Consider the following 17,556-nt stretch of genomic DNA (forward strand, 5'->3'; position numbering starts at 1 on the left):
AATGCCCATCATTTACAATTTCTAGTTGTGGTTTTCTTAAAGTGAAGCCAGATCTTAAAGACATCTGGAGAACAATCAGATTGCAAAACTCTTTGAGGAGTTTTATGTTTCTTCTCCAATCTTTTATTTTGTCTCACTTGCACTTAATATTTTTCCTATCAACTTTATGGAGGAATAATTTACATATAATAAACTGCATCTAGTTACAACACATAATTCAATGTCTTTTAACAGTTGGATACGGTCTTACACAGCTGTGAAACACCATCAAACTATAATGCATTTCTATTACCCCCAAACAACTCCTTAATTTTAAGGATTTTTTTAGCAACTTGCCTTTATCATTCCAAAGCATGCCTTTAGTTTTCATAGATACCACTATGCTCTCTTTGCTTCTTCCTGTTTCGTTGGTTGCCATACTTTTCTGTTAAATTAGTTCATTGCAATGTCGTGGCATAAGCAGGTTTGGGTACAAATCTGGTGGACTCATGGTAAGCACTAAACTGAGCTGGGGAAGCAGAGGTGCATGGAAACACTAGAGCGTATGAAATGCACCAATCCTGAGCATTCAGATGGCCATGGACACGCATCCCCTCGGATGTTTTACAGACAGCAGGAAGAGCAGCTGATGGATCAGAGTTAGTTAGTGGGGGCTGATTAGGGAGTCTCTACTCAGGGCTGACACATACCATTGTCTAGTCTGTGCACTGCACAAAGGGCTGCTTAAGGGGACAAATGGCAATTAAATTCCTGCTAGAACTACTCTTTCCAAGCCCTGTGTTCTGCTGTAGTCTTCTGTCTAGAAGAGACACCTTTTTCTAATTTGTCTATCCAAAGACGGTACCTTTTTCCAATTTGTGCCAAAGCTCTATAGAGGCTAGTGGCAGCTCCACATTACTCCTTCTATGATGTTGACCTTAACACTTGTTTTAGTACCTAACCAGCAAATAAGACGAGGCTACACTGAATCATCATGGTGAACCTCCACGAACCAAATACCGTAATACATGGGGCACCTCAACATCACTCAATGTCCTCACAATGACCCATTGCAAATCCCAAGGCTTGTTTAGGCTCAGGGAGCTATTCCTTTTGAGTAGGTTGTCACTTTCCCCAGTCCAGGCGAGTACACTGCTTGATTCGGAGGACTCTGAAACCCTGACTTCCTTCTGATGGAGGCGGCAAGCTCTGCAGTAAAGCCCTGCAGTCTCCCCAGTTAAATGTGATGGATGCTGGATATCTGCAGGACTCAGCACCACATCACATCTCATCACAGCCCCACTGTCTTTTTTAGAGACAGGGTCTCACTCTGTTGCCCAGGCTGGAGTGCAGTGGTACAATCATAGCTCATTGTAATCTCTAACTCCTGAGTTCAAGTGATCTTCTCATCTCAGCTTCCAGAATAGCTAGGACTACAGGCAGGTACAAACCACCACTTCTGGTTCAATTTTTTTTGGAGACAGTCTTGCTATGTTGCCTATGGTTGTCTCAAGCTCTTGGCCTCAGGCGATCCTCCCACCAGAGCCTCCCAAGGTACTGGAATTACAGGTGTGAGCCACTGCATCAGGCCTCCATCATCTTGATAGAAGGGCTGCACTCTCTTATGGTGGCTCGTCCTTTTCCAGGTACTGGACCTCATTGTGTTGCCTACCTTTCTCATTGGCATTGTGGAGAAGAACAGAGGAAGGGCCAAAAATGTTGCCTCAATTGCCTGCATTAGCTAGAATTTTTTCAGTTAAGTGATACAAACCCAATTCTTATTGCCTTATGCAGAAAAGGGAACATAATTATTGGCTCTGGCAATTGAGAGTCCCAGTGCATACTTCAGGCACAGCTCTATCCAGGAGCTCATGATGCTAGCAGGACTAGCATCCTCGTGCTGCTTTTTTTTTTTGAATTGGACTGAAACTTTAAACTTTTTTGTGAAGTGCAGAAAAACAAAAGGTGAAGTCTTGTAAGAAAAGAGATGATTAACAAAAGGAAGATAATTTGCCTTTTGATTTCTGAGAGAAGGTACAATGCAATTAACAATCCCAATTAATGTGTATTTTGGGTGGATTGAAGAGCTTAAACTGGGCCAAGTACAGTGGCCCAGTGGCCCATGAAGAGAACCTAGTTCTCTTCATGCCTTGGTTGTACTTTTCCTCTGAATTGCTTCTTCACAGGCAGGCTCTCTCTGCCTGGTGGCAAAGAGACCACCAGCAGTAGAAGGTTTGTACCCTTCTTGCTTAAAAACCCAGTGGGAAATCATACCGTCTTTTCTGGTGACTGAGAAATAAATGGTGAGAGGAATCTGATCGGCCAAATTGGGCATTGTGCCTGCTGGGGTGGGGTCAGACCCATCTGAACCGCATTGACCCAGTGGGATTATTATAGAATGGGGGACAGGTTGTCCCTAAAGGAATGCTGTCAGAGAAAAAATAATTTTCAGTGACTTCACAGCACATGGACACACACACACACACACACACACACACACACACACACACAATATTTGACCAAGAGCAAGAGAGCACGTTTTAAACTTTTTTTTGAGACAGGATCTTGCTCTGTCACCCAGGCTGGATGGCAGTGGCTCAATCTTGACTCACTGCAGCCTTGACCTCCTGGGCTAAAGCCATCCTACCACCTCAGCCTCTGGAGTACCTGGGACTAGAGACATGTGCCATCGTACCTGGCAAATTTTTGTTTTTTTGTAGAGACGGATTCTCACTATGTTTTTCAGGCTGGCCTCGAACTCCTAGGCTCAAGCAATCCGCCCATCTCGGCCTCCCAAAGTGCTGGGATTACAGGTGTGGGCCACTGCACCTGGCCCAGTTTAAGCTCTTCAATCTACCCAAACATACACATTAATTGGGATTGATAATTGCATTTACTGCCACCAAATATCTTACTCTGTTACAGACTGGCATCAGCAGGAAAGATCAGCTCTGCCATTTGAAATACCCAACTGCTACCTTCTCTCAGAAATCAAAAGGCAAATTACCTTCCTTTTGTTAATCATCTCTTTTCTTACAAGATTTCACCTTTTGTTTTTCTGCACTTTACAAGGAGAAGGTGTGTTTTTATGCTCTGTGTAGATCTTGGCGGTTAACAGAACCCTTTGATTTTTAAGTAAGAGTGAGTCCTGCGTGTGCAGAGAAGGCTCCAATAGGCTGGGGACGGTACCTTTAGGTTCATGCCTTCCCCCAGCGCTGGATCGGAAGGATTGGACTGAAACTTTAAACATTTTGAGCAATACCTAGAATATGTATAATTTATAAGCCACACACCGTTGGCTGTCAAATAGGCGATTGATCTGACTCGGATCTTGTTAATTATCTTCCACATACATTACGTCTTAACAGATCTTCAGTATACTGTGTATCAATATTAATAAGATTATAAAACACTATTGATAATTAGGAACAGAAAGAGACCAGGCCTTTGATTCTGGCTGTTACAAATGCCCCTGCCTCTCTCCAGATTAGAAAGCGGCCCCTTTCCATTTAATAATATCAGATCAGAACATCCATGTCCTAAAGTGGGTTATTAGGAGACAGCTAAGATTTGCACCAGGATGCAAGGGGCTATTTGAAAATGAATATGAGAGCAGCGCTGAAGTGCAAGAGATTTGTGTTTCTTGTCCACAGGAGGCCTGATGGGGTGGGTGGGGCTTAAGAGGGAGCTGTGCCCACTTTGATCAGTCAAATTCCTCATTTTCTTTGTCCAGACAAATCAGATCAGTTTGGTTTTGCAGGATGCTCACTAGGCTGGCATTTTATCTTGATTTCCTCAATTGGATGAAAGGGGCCCCTTTGGGAAGACAGAGAAAGGGACTGGTGAGATGCAAGACTGATTTCAAGCCTGTCCCATTTTGGATGGCACTTTATTTTCTATTTTTTCTCTTTGGAAGAGCCTCGTCTTTCATGTTTTTGTTGGGTTCACAAACTCATTAACATCAAACAGGCAGATCTGCCACTAACTAGGAAAACGCAAGCAATTTCGCATATAAATAGAAAGCCTTGAAGCTCGGGGCTGGGGCCAGGCCTTCTCCCTGGGGGTCTCTCACCTGGCTGAGGAGGGGGCAGAGGAGGAGGAGGAGGAGGGAAGGGAGCAAAAGACACACTAAGGACCTTTCAAAGGCCAGTCTTAATGTGTTTGAGCAGAGATCAGCGGCTTCCAGGTCTGGGTGTGCACAAGAATTACTAGGGGATGTTTATCAATCATATTTGTATTTGATACAAATTTAAAGGCATTCTGTGTGTTTAGTAAACTTCCTTCAGTGGTTCTAAAACGAAATCTGACTTTTAGTCCATCTAGTTTTAACATTTATGATTCTTTCAGTTGCAAATGATCAAAGCCTCTACCCAAACTGTTTTAATAAAGAATGGCAAACTGCTGGGTCTTGTCAACGTCCAGGAGATCCAGGAGCTATCTGGCCTCTGATGGAGCGACAGCCACAGCTCAGACCATAGTTCCATTTCTTAGCTCCCGTTGTCTGGCTCAGCCTCAGGCTGACTATCATCAGGCTGCCAGAGCTCCCTACTTCACCCTCTCCATCACTGGGGAAGAGAGCATATCACTTCCATAAACCTTCTTGGAGGAGATGAGCTTCTCTTTCCTGGAAGGTGCTAGAAGCTGGCTATCATATCTCCAACTCTGGGTTGTTACCTGCAGATACCTGAACTAGACATTATGGTTGGGGACAGGTGAAACGTATTGGCTTAAAGACCTAGAGCTGTGGGTGAATTCAGCTTACTCTAACTATGCAGTCACAGTGGAGGAGAGACGCATTTCAAACTTTAGACCTGCTTCCCAGAAAGAGGGAAAATGGAGCCTGGAAAGCAAAGCACAGAGATCTACCATCCACATCTTCCAAGTGACATTGGCATGCCCTGCAAAAGCCCTTGTATTTGGTCTGCTGGAAGTCTCTGCTCAAATACTTGCAGTCTCAGAGAGCTCACTGCTTGCGCCGTCAGTCTCTTTAATCTCCCAACAATGTCCCAGAATAAGCCATTTGGGGTTCCATCTTAAAGAGACATCATTAAAAATGTCCCTCCCTCCACATATCAACTTTAGGCATTCAGCACTTGGTACCTGGCTGTCACTGCATCCTCTGATAACCCCATCTGGGCACACTCATTTATTAGGAACCACAGAAAGAAGGTGTGTGTCTCTACACGTTCTGTGAACTTGTCCTTGTGGATAATTCTTAAGGACCACATGTGGCCACCATTGTCAAGAAACAATCTTTCAGCAATCAAAGCGATTCACATCATGTAATAATAAGCAACCTACCGTGTCCTGACCTCAGAGATACGTTTATTTATTATTTGTTTTCTCCCCTAAAAAGATTTAATGTGATTTAAAAAAATACAAATACGATTGAGAAAATAAACCACAGATAATGACATGGGTGCAAGAGAAAAATAGGATACAATAATAAGAGAATGTAGTAACAAAATTTGCATGTTGTACAAACTGGCAGTATTACTGAAGGTAGTCTTAAATTTGAATTTCCTAGTGTATTAGTCTGTTCTTATGTTGCTAATAAAGACATGCCCAAGACTCGGTAATTTATAAAGGAAAGAGGTTTAACTGACTCACAGTTCCACACGGCTGGGGAGGCCTCACAATTATGGTGGAAGGTGAATGCAGAGCAAAGTCACATCTTACATGGTGGCAGGCAAAAGAACTTGTTTAGGGGAACTCCCATTTATAAAACCATCAGATCTCATGAGACTTATTCACTATCACAAGAACAGTATGGGAGACACCGCCCCTGTGAGTCAATGATCTCCACCTGGCCCCACCCTTGACACGTGGGGATTATTACAATTCAAGGTAAGATTCGGGTGGGGACACAGCCAAACTATATCACCTGGTAATCAAAGCAAAGAGGTAACCATGCTAAGTTACGAAATTTGCATTGTCATGAAGAAGTATCAGTTAAGCACTTAGGTGATGCAAGACTAAATCCTGGCCCTCCTTCATCCTAGCTTTGTGGCTGTGGGTACCATATTATCTAACAGCTTTCAACCTCAGTTGCCTCAGTGAAAAAATGGAGTTAATATTCTATGAGTGTACACTGATGTCAATAAATAACTAAGTAAGCAAAAAGGAGAGGAGAAAAGCTCTTCCTTACAGAATTCCAGTTTTCAATGGAGAAAGAAATATGGAAATAGAGGATCAGCATTTGGCAAACACCCCAGTCATGATTGTTTTCAAGAAAGGATCATTGATAAATGTTAAAATTAGTGGGAAAAGTATCATGAGGAAGAGGATATTTACATAGTCTCAAAGAATTTCCCCACAAGATACTTATCAGTTACATAGGGGAAAAGTAACTTTACAGTGGAGAAAGCTGGTATATACCACCTTCATCAGGTGATCAAAGTTGACATTCCCAGTAATGAGATGCAGTAAATTGACATCATGTACCTCCTGAAATGATGCACTGAAAAAGGCACAGCGTTTCTTTTGCCATATTCTTGCCAAAAATGCATAACCTGATTCTAATCCTGAAGAAACATCAGACAAATCCAAATGAAGGGACATTCTACAAATCACTAACTGGCCAATACTCTTCAAAAGCGTTAAGGACAAACTGCCTCAGATGAAAGGAAACTGGAGACATGTCAGCTGAATGCAACATGAAACCCTGGATTCTGGACCAGCAAAAGTCCAGTAGTGGTATAATTGGTGAAATTTGAATGAGATTAGCTATTATTAGACATAGTTAGTTATTAGTTCCATAGGCTAGTTAAGTATTGCCTCGGTGTTAATTTTCTGATTTTGACTATTTTATTGTGGTTGTGCGAGATGTTAACATTTGGGCAGGGGCTGGGTAAAGGATATATGGGATTTTTTTGTACTAATTTTGCAATATTAGTATTGCAGAAGAATTGCAAAATTAGTACAGAATGAAAAGTTTAAGGCTGGGTTCAGCGGCTTACATCAGCACTTTGGAAGGCAGAGGCGGGCAGATCACTTGAGGTCAGGAGTTCGGGACCAGCCTGGCCAACATAGTGAAACCCCCGTCTCTACTAAAAATACAGAAATTACCCAGGCATGATGATGTGCACCTGTAACCCCAGCTACTCAGGAGGCTGAGGGAGGAGAATCACTTGAACCTGGAAGGCGGAAGTTTCAGTGAGTCAAGATTACACCATTGCACTCTAGCCTGGGTGACAAAGTGAGACTTTGATTAAAAACAAAACAAAACAAAAAAACACAAAGTTTAAAAAAACTTGAGAGGTTAGTAATGCATAGTGTTGGGAGAGAGAGGGAGGCATAGATAGTGCCTAACTCCATTCTCAGATCAGAGAGCTCAGTCCACACTCACTCTTGTTAATGTTATTATCTGTAATACATGAGGGTGAATTACCCATGGTTTCACCCCAAAGGAGCTAGTGAGGATGACTGGTGGGCATGCAGGTAATCAGGACATAATTATAAGTGTTAACAGAGATCAAAACGAAGTACTTTAGACCCTTTTCTTCAGCTCAGGTGCGAGGCATACCATTAGGGCAAAGCTGTTTATTCCAGATGGGAGAGCCAGAGCTGCCCCCAGATCACACACCACACCCTTCCTCTCCAGCAAATCTCTTAGCTGGGCTGAAACAAGCAGTTCGGGACAAGTGAATTATTTTACACTGAAGGAGCAGCATGATGGGAAACATTCAGGCCACAGGTAGGGAATGTGTTAGTGGCAGGTCACATCCTGGGCTTGTATGTCTTCACCTCCCGATTCCTGTGTGTGGTTTGCAGGGCTGTATGGGACAGGTGTCTGAGAACTGTGGCTCACTCTGCAGGTAGAATCCCAAGAATGAAGAGATGAGTGAGTGAGAGTATGACCATACACACCTTTTAAATTCATGGCTTTTACTAGGGCCAGGGCTGGAGATTTGTGCTTGGTGGAGGAGAAATTGGGAAGGGAAGGAGAGAGAGGTGAGGCTGGTGTGGGTGTTTTGACAGGGTGAGATAGCTACAAACTCCACCTTGATCAACCCCTGAAGGCTGAAGGAGAAAGCTGGAATTCCAGGAGCTACTGGCAGGAAGAAAGAGCTAGTTTGATAAGTTGGAATCCTTCATTCATTGGAACAAGACCCCAGTTAAGGAAACATTGATTCCCTAGAGCTTATAAATGATGGCAAGCTTGGGCAGTGTCCCAGGTAATCTGTGAGGCCAGCTGCATAGTGATCATGAAGCCTCAGAAATGTACACAGAATTTGGGGGCATTTTCTCTCCAAGGGAGAGGGTTCATGGTTTTAATCTAATTCTCTAAGGGCTATGTGACTCCCTGTCCCCAGAATGTTAGGAAGCAATAACTGTATTAGTTGGGAAAAGGCCAAAATGTAATCCAATTGGTCAACTGTGATGGAAGCTTCTTACACAGTTTACTTGAAACACTGTACTTTCTATAGTTAAACCTACAGGACAGCCCAGAACCCAAACAGTTAAAGGATCTAGGGGAAATGTTCTGATGGATAGTGGGACAATAAGACAGAATGTTTAAGATCTTACAAAATACAATCCCACTGTGATGACAGAGACTATGAATTGCTTGCATCCCTCAAACACAATCAAGGAGGTCCTCTGCTTACTTGCACTGTACAAGCTTGCGTAGAGTTCTCCTTGTCACCCCACTCCCTACTACTGAAACTTATCTTGCCCAGGTCACAAGTGATCTTCATGTTGCCAAATCCAAAGGAAACTTCTTGTTCTTGTTTTGTTTGACATGTTGATATCATCAGATACTATTGTACTTGCTTCCTATTTCTCAAACTATTCTTATCTATTGGTTAGAATAATTCCATTTAAAAATAACAAAATGGGCTGAGCATGGTGGCTCACGCCTGTAATCCCAGCAGTTTGGGAGGCCGAGGTGGGTGGATCACAAGGTCAAGAGTTTGAGACCAGCTGGGCCAATATGGTGAAACCCACTAAAAGTACAAAAATTAGCCAGGCATGATGGTGGGTGCCTATAATCCCAGCTACTCAGGAGGCTGAGGCAGGAGAATTGCTTGAACCCAGGAAGTGGAGTTTGCGGTGAGCCAAGATCACGCCCCTGCACTCCAGCCTGGGTGACAGAGCAAGACTCCATCTCAAAAATAAATAAATAAGTAAATAAAAATAAAAATAACAAAAAGTTCAGCACAAGCTGGCTTAAAAAAAGATTTATCAGCTCATGCATCATCAAAAGACCAGTGGTTAGTAAGCTTCAGGTATAGTTTGATCAGGGCTCAGGCTCTGTAGTTCTTTAGTCTTTGCCCCCTTCTGAGGTATTGGCTTTGTCCTCAGTCAAATTTCCCACATAGTTGTAAGATGGCTGCCAACACAGCTTTTTAAGTCATATCCATGGAAACAAAGGGTTTTTATCTTTGCTCTAATTGGATCATCCCAAAACAATTGCTGTGGAAATGCCATGTGCTGTTTGGCTTAAGACTGAGCCACCTCCATCAGTTGTTATGATAAAAGACAGAAATTACTCCTGGAGCTAGAGATGAGAGGGATCCCATGCAAATCACAAGGCTGAGACAGAAGTCTTGCTTTCCTCAATTTCACTCTGGGCTTCTTACTTATCAGTCCTTCAACTCCTCCTCTTTATTTACTCATCTTCTAAATCCTTAACTTACGTTTTAAACCTCCCATTATAAGATCTTGAGTTCCTTTTACTACCGCTATCAAATTACTCACCATGTTTTGTTAGAATCTGTTGACTGATAACTCTCTTCCTCATTAGTCTAAGGTCCATGAGGGTAGAGTGCATGAGTATACTGTTCACCCTGTCATGTGTCAGAAGGCTTGTAACAGGCTAAGCTCAAAATATCTGTGTTGAATGATGGCCTGAGTAATTACTATTCTAAGTGATTTTTCTTACTGAAGTCGGTAATGTCATCCCCATTTTACACATGAGGAAACTAAGATTCTGAGAGGTCCAAGTGTTATGAAGGATCGGAATTGGACTTTGAACCATCAGTCTCACACAAAAACTCATGTTTTTCTTTCTATTATTCCTCCAGCCATGAAGGAGAAAAATTACATCTGTAAAGTCTGAGGATGCGGTGCCCTTATTCTTGGTAGAGGTTGGCTGCAGTTAACAGAAATCTGAGGTCTTCTTTATCTATTACTTGAGAGATCACCTGCTTTTCCTCTGGCTGACACTATCCCAACTCTGACACTGTTCCTGCACCTTTTCGCACAGCATGGCCTGGTCCCAAAGTCCTGCCTAGGATCCAACAGGAAACAGCTAAATGGTACAGACTTCAGGGAGGATATGTTGGTATTTTAAGAATTGTGGGCTGAGTATGGTGGCTCATAACTGCATAATTGTAATCCTAGCACTTTGGGAGGCTGAGGGAGGGGGATCACTTGAGCCCTGGAGTTTGAGATGAGCCTGAACAACATGGTGAAACCTTGTTTCTACAAAAAATATGAAAAATTAGCTGGGCATGATGGTGCACACCTGTAGTCCCAGCTACCCAGAAGGCTGGAGTAGGAGGATCACCTGAGTCCACGAGGTCAAGGCCGCAGTGAGCTGTGTGTTGCACTCCAGCCTGCTCAATGGAGTGAGACTCTGTCTCAAAAAAAAAAAAAAAAGAAAAAAGAAAAAAAAAAGAAAAAAGAAAAAAAGAATTATAACAGGCTATAATAAGCGGGTGTGGTGGTGTGGTGGCTCACACCTGTAATCTCAGTACTTTGGGAGGCTGAGGCAGGAGTATCACTTGAGCCCAGGAGTTTGAGACCAGCCTGGGCAACAACTTCGTCTCTACAGAAAAATTTCTGAAAATTAGTTGGCCATGATGGCACACACTTGTGGTCTCAGCTACTTAGGAGGCTGAGATAGGAGGATCACTTGAGCTCAGGAGGTAGAGGCTAATTGTACCACTGCACTCCAGCCTCGGTGACAGAGTGAAAAAGAAAAAAATTATAATAACAGCTCATTTAATCTTCATAGCAACCCAAGCCATAGATATTACTATTTTCCCCATTTTACATTTGAAAAAACTGAGGATTAGAAAGACTACATACTTGGTCTAAGGACACAGACTTATAAGCAGCAAAATGTTGATTTGAAGCCAGGCAGCCTGACCTTAGAGTTCATGGTCTTAAGAAGCCATAGTTCAGAGACTAAGGAGTGAGGGGAGAGAATAAAGACAAGCACCCGGGGCCATAGGCTACCACCTGGACCTTGTCTCGCTCGGTGAGAGGTGAAAAACCACTGTGGTTTATTTGGTTTTCATAAAATGAGAATTTTTTCTCCGTTAGGCTGGGTGCAGCAGCTCACGCCTGTAATCCCAACACTTTGAGAGGCTGAGGGGGGCAGATCATTTGAGGTCAGGAGTTCGAGACCAGCCTGGCCAACATGGTGAAACTCTATCTCTACTAAAAATAGAAAAAAAGTTAGCTGGGCCTTGTGGCACACACCTGTAATCCCAGCTACTAAGGAGGTTGAGGCAGGAGAATCACTTGAACTCAGGAGATGGAGGTTGCAGTGAGGTGAGATTGTGCCACTGTACTCCAGCCTGGGGGTGACAGAGTGGGACTCCATCTCAAAAAAAAAAAAAAAAGAATTTTCTCCCTTTGAACTGGCTGGTTTAGTATATTTTCCCCTATATCAGCAATAACTATTTATGAAACACTTACTATATATATGCCAAGCACTGTGCTTGCCACAGGGGAGTATCAAGGTAAATCAGGCATGATCCTTATCCACAAAGAACTTTGTATTGCAAGTGGCAGAAACCAAACTAGCTAGAGCAAAAGAGGAATTTATAGGCTTAAGTACCAGAAAAGTCTAAGGGAGAATTCTAACTTCAGGTACAGCTGAATCCAGGGGCTTAAACATCATCATCGCCAGTCGTGGTGGCTCATGCCTGTAATCTCAGCACTTTGGGAGGCCAAGGCGGGTGGATCACCTGAGGTCAGGAGTTCAAGACCAGCCTGACCAACATGGTGAAACCCCGTCTCTACTAAAAATGTGAAAACTAGCCGGGTGTGGTGGCAGGCGCCTGTAATCCCAGCTGCTCAGGAGACTGAGGCAGGAAAATGAATCGCCTGAACCCGGGAGGCAGAGGTTGTAGTGAACTGAGATCATGCCGTTGCACTCCAGCCTGGGCAATAAGAGTGAAACTCCGTCTCAAAAAACAAAAAACAAACCATCATCATCATCATCGTCATCATCATCATCATCCATTTCTGTTCTTTCCTCTGATGTGGCTCCACTCCTGGGTAGGTCATTTCCATACAGTGGCCCTGATAGATCCAGAACCAAACATCAGACCAAGGGGATTGAATGCAGACGTTGGTTAGGCACACGTGCTCTTCTGAGCCAGCTAGGGCGCTGGAAGGCAGGAGAGAGAAGATGAGGGAGCAGTGGAGCCCTAAAGGAAGATCAGATCCTTTATCAAAAAAAGGAGTGAATACTAGTCTGGCAAAAATAATGTTGCCCATCATTATACTTATTTAACAAGAAAGGGCATGGTAAGGGAATGCGTCATGATGAGGTGGCACTCCTATTATAGGGATGATGTGTCCTCCTCTTCAAAGAGGCAGTTCCAGAGTAGTAGATGAGGATGGCATTTGGGGGTGAAGGCACTTATAGAAAGGACCTCTTAAAGACTGCATGACTGAACTGAGTCTTGAAAAAGAGAAGACTTGGATCATCAGGGAAGAAAGAGGGAGAACCTTCTAGGTAGGAGGCACAATAGAGGCAAAGGATTGGAGGTGCTTAGGAACAGAGAGAGTAAAGCAGAGTTAGCTATTTAATCTCAGCACTTTGGGAGGCCAAGGTGGGTGGATCATTTGAGGTCAGGAGTTTGAGACCAGCCTGGCCAACATGGTGAAATCCCATCTCTGCTAAAATTACAAAAAAATTAGCCGGGTGTGGTGGTGCACACCTGTTGTCCCAGCTACTTGGGAGGCTGAGGTGGAAGAATCGCTTGAACCCAGGAGACGGAGGTTGCAGTGAGCTGAGATCGTACCACTGTACTCCAGCCTGGGTGACAGAGTGAGACTCTGTCTCAAAAAAACCAAAAAACAAAAAACAGAAACGGAGTGGAAAACTGAAACAATGAGGGGGGTGTTTCTTGGCCTGAGCCTTTCTCAGGATGAGGGATGTTATGGGTAACTTCCATTTTTGAGATTCTTTCTATGTTGCAAAATGAAGACATATCAAGAGAGTACTAAACATTCTTGTCTATTTTAACTCTTTATGTTCAACAAAGAAACACTCAATCACCCCTCCCCCAACACAACCCAGGTAATTGTGCTATTCTCAAGAAAATTAGAGGATCTCTAAAGGATGTTATTACACATTGTCCAGGTGGGGTGGTCCAGCCGTGGCCACAAATGAAAAGTGTAGAATGAACATTTTTTTCCACCTTGTCAGAAGCCTTTGTTGACTGTCTGTGGAGACGAATTTGGAGAGGACACTGAAGTCTTGGACCAGTGGCATTCTGCTCTGTGTCAGCCCTGCTCCAGGCTTCTCAGAGAACTGATGTGGGGTGAGTAACTGGGCGAGTTCAGCAGTGGCTCCACAGGGTGGGAAACAGGCCTGCCATGTTGCTGAACTCTAGGGAGCACCATCCACATCAGAATCCCTGGGAGTGATGCCCTGGAGTTGTGCAGGACGCAAAGCCTGTGTGCCCAGACATGGTGGCCCATGGAGAGTGGTGCGATGTCAAAAGAAATGGGGAAAACGTCTAATCCCAGCAGATATACCTACTCCAAGAAAAACATAGCTCACCATTCATTATCTTTGCTAAAGTCACCAAACAGCAATCTTTTTGGGGTTTAGTTCTTGTTAGTGTTAATTGACAGAATACAAGTTGGCCAGGATTCTCCACTAGTAAAGAGTCAACCAACAAGGCTGTAAAATAATTACTCTAAGTTATGATTCTCAAGTAATTCATCACCATCAACATAGAAAACATTCTGTGTGTTCAGAAGCATTTGCACAAAGACAGTGTGTACTTTGGAAGGAATTCCTAGAGCCCCTTAGTTTAAGCAAATCCAATAAGTGAAAAGCTGACTTTAGACAAAAAGGCGAATTCAGGGGAATTATTCACTTTGCAAAATAATGCTTCACTTTACGAAAATATTTCCCTGTGGTATTTCCTACTACACGAAGTCCTTGTTAGCATGTTTATAACATGAGACTATTTTGTAAAAATAGTGACGGCCTCACCACTTTGAAGGGGCACCCCTGTTACGGGGATGATGAGCATCAGGATTGGAAACTGCTGACAGACCAGGAACAGGACCCCAGTGTCACTAACAAGGATCCTGTGTCCCCCATCAGGTCCGTACTCCAGCAGCTCAAAGTGTTACCGGCTAAATCCTTCTGAGGCTCCTAGAGACAGCTGTGGGGCCGCGATACCGTGATGGATTTCATAAGAGGGAGGGAAATCCCAGCTCTGAGAAACAGAGTGACTCACCCAAGGTCAACAGCAAGTCAGTGGGCAGGCCTGGGACCCTCCCTGCTCCTGGCAGCCCAGCCTAGTGTGCTGTGTATTTTTAAAAGCCCAGAGGTTCTTCCCTCCAGAAGTTAAATTCCCATCTCCTTGAGTGTGAGTTGGACTTCGTGACTTACTTCTAATGAATAGAGAATGGAAAGGAAAATACAGTGAATTCACAGTGGAGAAACCTCACAAATACCACCTTAGGTAAGGTTAATGTCAAGGTTAACATCACCAGTAATATTGTAGGTTGATGGCATGTGCCCCTGACATGATACAATGTGAATGGCATGGCACGTCTTCCCAAACCTCATGACCTCAGTTGACTTATGAGAAAACATGAGTCAACCCCAAATTGAGGAACATTCTACGAAACACCTGAGTGCTAATCTTCAAAAGCTCTCCAGGTCATGAAAGACAAGAAGCGACTGCGAAACTGTCATGAAGGAGACTAATGAGACATGATGGCAAAGGCTAAATGTTATGTGTAATCCAAGATGGGCTCTTGGGACGAAAGAAGGGCAATATTGAAAATTGGGGAAACCTAAATAAGTCTGTAGTTTGGCTAATAGTATTGTGCCAATGTTTTTATTGCTATTGGTTTGCTTTTTTGAGACAGGGTCTCACTCTGTTGTCCAGGCTGGAGTGCAGTGGCTCACGGCAATCTCCGCCTCCCAGGCTCAGGGGATCCTCCCACCTCAGCCTCCCGAGTAGCTGGGACTACAGACATGCACCACCACACCCGGGTGTCAATGTTAATGTCTTCATTTTGACAAATGGATCATGGTTATGTAAGTAGTTAACATTAGGGAAAGCTGGGTGGAGGGTATGAGAACCTCTCTGTACTATCTTTATAACTCTTTTATAAATCTAAAATTATTTCCAGAAAAAAGGTTTTGGTTTTGTTTATGAAGCCCAGAGGTAATTTAAATGCATGATCTTTCACTTGCTTTCCTTTTGGGAAGGTGGACTATCATCAGGGCTGGGGGACACATTTGGCCAGTCTGGCCAGCTCTGGCTTCTTCCAGAGAAAAAGCTGTACCACATCCCCTAAATTCTGCAGAATACCATACCACCTGTCCCATTTTCTGACATTAGCCCAGCTGCCTGTCAGAGTGTGACAATGCCCAGGAATGGGATGGTGGGCCTGCAGAACCAGGGAGGAAAATCAACACAGGTTATAAGGGGCTCGTGTATAGGGGTCAGGGGCCTTCTCAGAATAATTTCCAGGCCTTAGGGAAACGCATGATTCAAGAATATAAAGTTAATCAGTTTCCATCCACCAGTCAAATTGATCAATATTATGCACACACAATGGCCAAAAGGAGAGAAGGACATCCCAAGATGCCATGGTGGTGGTGGGGGAAATCATTGTTTCTTGCCCATTCTGACAGTCTCCAAAGATGGCCACCATCAATTTCTTCTCTCCAAGTACATGCACGCTGCTCAACCCATCAAACAACTATCACTAGATGGAATCTCTCCTAGCCTTGAATTTGGGCTGCACTTTTGACTTACTTTGACCAATACAATGTGGCAGAAGTGATGATGTGCCAGTTATAGGTCCAGCCTCTGAGAGTTCTGACAGCTTCTTGTTTCCCTCTTGAAGCCAGCTTTTGCAGAAATCCTGGAAACCCTGAGACTCTGAGGCTGCCATACTGTGAGGAAGCCCAAGATAACTGAGGGGAGAAGCCTATAGAGGACAACAAAGTTCCAGATGTGTGGGGTGAAACCTTAGACCTGCCAGTCCAGCTCACTCGCCAGTAGAATTCAGCCACATGAGTGACCTCAGCTGATGCCAAGAGAGTAGAATGGCCTGACTGATCCTACTAAAGCCACAGCATCATGACAAATGACAAATCATTGTTCATTTAAACTGCTAAGCTTTGGGTTGATTGGTTATGCAGCAATGGATAACTGAAGTGATCATGGACATACTTTCTTCCTGTTACTCAACTTTTTATACTTACCCTCACACATTTCAACTTTCTTTAAACATAATATATCAAAATAAAAGGCAAAATATGCCTCATTTATGTAAAGTAGTGGTAGAATATTTCAGACAGATATTAATTCAGGAATTGGAAATCAGATTATATTACTTATCTGCTCCTATTGTTTTGCTGGCTTCATACATCACTCAGAATAAAAGCCACATCATCTAGGCCCCATATGAGTTGTCCTCTACCCCTTGCCTTCCTGACCTCAATTTCTACTACTCATTGCCTTTGATCTTCCTTGAATGTGATAGGTGCAGTCTACCCCAGGACCTTTGCATTTGCTGTTCCTTGTGGCTGGAATGTTCTTATCACAGACATATTCATGGACTGCCTGCCCTCTCATCTCCTTCAGGACTTCACTGCCAAGGTAAAAATTGATACCTAACCTGATTTATTTATTTATTTTATTTTTGAGACAGAGTTTCCCTCTGTTACCCAGGCTGAAGTGCAGTGATATGATCTCAGCTCACTGTAACCTCCACCTCCTGGGTTCAAGCAATTCTCATGTCTTAGCCTCCTGAGTAGCTGGGACTACAAGTGTGCACCACAACCCTGGGCTAATTTTTTTTTTGTATTTTTAGTAGAGACAGGGTTTCACCATGTTGGCCAGGCTGGTCTCAAACTCCTGGCGTCAAGTGATCTGTCTGCCTCGGCCTCCCAAAGTGCTGGGATTACAGGCATGAGCCATTGCGCTGGCCACCTAACCTGATTTAAAGTTGCTACTCTCCCCATTTCTGACCCTTTCTACCTGCTGCCTTGCTTTATTTTTCTTCATCACACTCATTTCCACTTAGTGTACTGTGTAATATTATCCATCTTGTTTGTGGTCATCTCCTCTCATTAAAACCTCAGTTCCAAGAAAGCAGACATTTCTGCTTGGTTTTAGGCTGGTGTGTAGTGCATAGCCTCACCTACTGGCAATGTATGGCACTGCAGTTCAGCTCTATGAGACAAGAGTTTGGAACCACCAAGAATGCATTTAGGAGAACCTCAAGCCTATAGACCAGTGGTCAACAAACTTTTTCTGTAAAGGGCTAGATACTAAATATTTTAGGCTGTGTGGGTCATATGTCCATCACAATTGCTTGACACTGTCCTTGTAGCATGAAAAC

This window comes from Papio anubis, chromosome 11, assembly GCF_008728515.1.
Source record: "Papio anubis isolate 15944 chromosome 11, Panubis1.0, whole genome shotgun sequence".
NCBI lineage: Eukaryota > Metazoa > Chordata > Mammalia > Primates > Cercopithecidae > Papio > Papio anubis.